Below are 5,000 nucleotides of genomic sequence, written 5' to 3' on the forward strand. Positions count from 1 at the left end.
AGTGTTGTCAGGTGGAATGAGGACAGAGGAGAATGTAAAGAATAGGCCAAACTATTTGGTGTATGTGTAGGTAAAAGGAAAGAACCGCAACTTGAGAGAAGAATCCAACGTAGTAGTGTCTGGCCAGTCAAAGGACCTCATAACTCTCTAGCGGTAGAGTCTCAACGGATAGCTGATGAAAAAAATTACCAACAGCTGCTTTCCTTAGCCATATTACCGAGTGTGTATGTATATATAATATATATATATATATATATATATATATATATATATATATATATATATATATATAATATATATATATATATATATATATATATATATATATATATATATATATAGTTTTTACCTCATACTTGGGATTGAACGCTGGCCCCTTCTATTGAAAGGCCAGGTCGAAACCAACCATGCAAACCTAACGGCTAATCAGCTGTTCAGGGTTTACCTAACGAAACATCAGTCTCTTACAGCAAGTTTTCCCTGAATTCCCGACCCACCACATGACACAGTTGATAGTAATTGATTCAAATTACCCCCAATGAGTCAATATATATATATTATATATATATATATATATATATATATATATATATATATATATATATATATATATATATATATATATATATATATATATATAATATATATATATATATATATATATATATATATATATATATATATATATATATATATATATATATAAGTGTGTGTGTATGTGTGTGTGTGTGTTTGTTTGTGAATAAACACGTAACCCAAAGCGCCATGGCTCATCATTGGAAAATTAAATTAATAGCTGAGGTCCTTGACTCTCTTCCTCATCTATTGCCAATCTGTTAGACAAGTTGAAAATGGGTATCATCATACGTTGTGGAATAAAAAGAAAATTTGGCTTGGGATGAAAACCTTATTCCTTAAGACATTTTAGAAATTTTAAAAAGGCAACGATACAGGAATTCACGTATTGCATCAATAATTGGAGAATTTCTTTATTTGTATACAAAATAATTTCATAACACCCCTGTCATATCTGATTGGTGCAATACTATGTGACGAGCCGAGAGAGAAGTTGTGAAATCAAAGGCAGATTGTTGTGGAACACTCTCCTTATATACAAAACGTCAAGGCAACAGGACATGACAAGTTCACAAGACAGACAGACAGGAATTTTCCTGTTCGATTTAGTGCGAGGGAGGAGCGAAGATAAAAGCAAAATATATACAAAAGGAATTATGTACAATTGTGTGAAAAACGGTTGGTACATGGCTCCCCCCCCCTAAAAATGACATACTGTACATGTTAAATAGGGCGCCCTGAACTAGAGAGGCGAACTGTAGGCGGGTCATCTGGCAGAAGATAAGCAGGTTTTAGACGATCAATGGAGACTCAGTCTTCTTTGCCCCGAATGTTTATGAGGAATGCTTTCGGACTACGTCGGATCACAAGGAAAGGTAAGGGGGCGTTAACGGTGGCTTGCTGGTGTCGTTGCGCAGGAAGACGTGCGTTGCAGAGTGCAAGGCCGTTGGTATGTGATGCTTTGCTGGGGGCTTGTAAGTCTGGCGGGCACGGAGTAAATTTTCCGACGACGTGACGTATGCGCTGGAGATCGTCGGAGGAGGTTGTAGAAGGAAAAAAACTCGGCAGGGACGACCAACGGGTCGCCATACACCATTTCGGCTGCCGAGACGTCGAGGGCGTCTTTAGGAGTGGTCCTTAGTCCAAGGAGGACCCAGGGAAGCTGAGTAAACCAGTTGCAATCCTTGCAGCGGGACATCAAAGCTACTTTGAGGGTGCGATGAAAATGTTCAACCATTCCATTGGCAACGGAGGGACGTGCAGGATGTCCTACAAGCTTGATACTCTGGATCCTGTCGTTGGGCTTCAGCCAGGGCGTTGTAATCCAATCCCAGTTGAACGGCAGCCAACGTGTTTCTTGACAGGGCATCGGCAACGGGATTCATTTTCCCAGGGACGTATTGGAGGGTGCAATTGTATACAGCCACGGCAGAGAGATGTCGGCGTTGACGGGCGGACCAGGCGTCAGACTGGACCAGGCGTCAGACTGTCGAGTGAAGGCGTGCACCAGAGGCATGTGGTCTGTGCGAATGACGAAGGACGTACCTTCTAAGAAATGGCGAAAGTGACGGACAGCCAAGTGCACCGCCAGCAATTCTCGATCGAAGGTAAAATAACCCGATTCAGCCTTAGACAGTTTTCTGCTGAAGAAGGCCAATGGGCGGGGCGAGCCTTTCACCACCTGCTCGAGTACTGCACCAACAGCGACGTCGCTGGCATCGGTAGAGAGAAGCAGAGGGGCGTGTGGTATAGGAAAAATGAGAGCCGCAGCAGTTGATAGGACCTTCTTTGCATTGCAGAAGGCCGCTTCTTGAAGGGGACCCCACTTCAAGTCCTTTGGCTTGCCCTTGAGGGAGGCGTAGAGGGGAGCAAGAGTAGCGGCAATGGCTGGCAGAAAGCGGTGATAATAGTTGATCATGCCCAAGAACTCCTGCAGAGCTTTGACGGTCGAGGACGTGGGGAAATTCTGAACGGCTGCTACCTTCCCAGGGAGGGGATGGACTCCTTCAGGAGTGATACGGTGCCCTAAGAACGACACTTCGTTGGCGCCAAAGGTACACTTGTCGTACCGGACTACAAGGCCGTTTTGTTGCAGGCGGTCGAGCATGATGCGCAGGTGACGGAGGTGTTCCTCTTTTGAGGAGGAGAACACAAGTATGTCGTCCACATAACATACACAGAAAGGGAGGTCCCCGAAGATGCCATCCATGAGACGTTGAAACGTTGCCCCAGCATTACGAAGGCCAAAAAAGGAGTAATTGAAGGTGTATGTGCCAAACGGAGTGGTGATGGCGGTCTTGGGGATGTCTTCTGGGTTCATTGGAACCTGATAATACCACTTCAGGAGGTCGAGCGTAGAGAAAACCTTTGCTTTGTGCAGGTAGGAGGTTACATCGGCAATGTTTGGGAGGGGGGTAGTGATCCGGTTCTGTTTGCATGTTAAGGCGCCTGTAATCCCCGCACGGACGGAGGGAGCTGTCTTTCTTCAGAACGATGTGCAAGGGTGACGACCATGGGCTGGAGGCCATTGTCTGATGTAGGGTGATGCCCAGAAGATTCACTAATGACGTCCACAATTGAGAGGTGAAGGTGGTTCCCCTGTCAGAAGTAATATGCTCTGGGATACCGACTCTTGAAATCCATCCAGAGAGTGAGGCAGATGTACATGAGGGGGACGTTGCAGTTTCCATGGGAATGGCTTCAGGCCAACGAGTGGAGCGGTCGATGACGGTAAACAGGTAATGATGTCCTTGTGATGTGGGTAGGGGGTAGTGATCCGGTTCTGTTTGCATGTTCAGGCGCCTGTAATCACCGCACGGACGGAGGGAGCCGTCTTTTTTTCAGAACGGTATGTAAGGGTGACGACCATGGGCTGGAGGCCTTTTGGCAAAGGCCCATTTTCTCCATTTCGACGAACGTCTGTTTGGCGGCTGCCAATCGTTCCGGTGCCAGACGTCTGAATTTTGCGAAGACTGGGGGGTCCCGTCGTCTTGATATGGTGATAAATACCGTGCTTGGCAGGAACCGTGGGCGTTTGGCGAAGTTCTGGACGGAAAACTTCCGGGTACGACGTGAGGAGGTGGGCGTAGGCATCCGTGGGTGCGCTGATGTGGAGAGCGAGGTTAGAGGGGGCGGGTTGAAGAGGTGTTGACAAGTACGAGTCTGAGTTGACCAATCGTCGGTGGGCGATATCGACCAGAAGGTGGAAATGAGAGAGGAATTCCACACCGAGGACTGGCATTGTGACGTCAGCAATGAGAAACTTCCAATTGAATTTACCGTTTCCGAACGATAATGTGAGGCTCTCGTAACCGTAGGTGGGTATCGCAGATCCGTTGGCAGCTACCAAGCGGACGTCGGCAGATGTAGACAGACTACGTTGTGCCTTGAAGAGTTTCCTTGGCAAAAGAGAACGACAAGCACCCGTGTCTACCAAAAATCGCACGCACATTCCTGCATTCTGTAAAAAGAAAAGATTAGAAAGAGGGGAGGCCACCGCCACAAGCGATGGCCTACTTACACGTTTTTTGGCCACTGACAATCTTTGGCACATTTCTTCGCGGTTGCCCCGAATCTGAAGTGGTAGTAGCAAAACTGCGGTGGATGGGAGGTAGTAAGTGGCTGTAGAAGTCGTTCGTTGGGGCGCGAGCGATTGGTGGGTGGTGGGCGGCTTTGTCGCCACTTCGGCACGTCACGGGGTAGGCGTGTATGTCCTACGGCATTCATGTCAGCTTCGGTTGACGTTGAATAGGCATCCTCGTCATCAGGGGTGGATGGCGTTGATGGAGGTCTTGAAGTGGCTGTCCATAAGGGCGTCGGCTTTGGTCATCAAGTCCTTTTATGGGTAAACTATCGACATCGGGTATGGCAGCGCGTACGGGTTCAGGTAAACGGCGTATCCAAAGGGCACTGAGTAGGTTCACCTCACGAGGAGAGCCGTCTGCGGCAGGTTGAAGGCGAGCGATACTGGTCATTTCCCTGAGGGCAAGCGAAGCCCTTTGGTCCCCTAACGGTTGTTGTGAGAGCTGAAAAAGCTTTGCTATACGGGCGGCTGGGTGACGGCGAGTACTGCGGCAGAAGGTATGATTTGAGGTCGTCATGCACTATTGGGGTGTCTCCTTGTTCACAAAGATAGTCGGATATTTCTGGGAAGGTGTCCTCGGGTATCGCCGCGAGAACATAATCCGCTTCGTGGTTGAGCGAGTCACGCCCCTGATACGAAACTGGACTTCTGCGCGCTGAAACTCAAGCAAACGCCTCTCCGCTGGCAAACCATGAAAGTTTGAATGGAGCGACCGCAGCACCAACTGCCGTAGAGTCCGTCATAGTAGTACCAACGATGAAGGGGCAAGGGGGTGGGGGTGGAAGACGGTGGGAGCGAGTCGACTTCCGGGGTCACCAATGTGACGAGCCGAGAGAGGAGT

Source organism: Palaemon carinicauda, chromosome 16 (assembly GCF_036898095.1).
Source record: "Palaemon carinicauda isolate YSFRI2023 chromosome 16, ASM3689809v2, whole genome shotgun sequence".
NCBI classification, from domain to species: domain Eukaryota; kingdom Metazoa; phylum Arthropoda; class Malacostraca; order Decapoda; family Palaemonidae; genus Palaemon; species Palaemon carinicauda.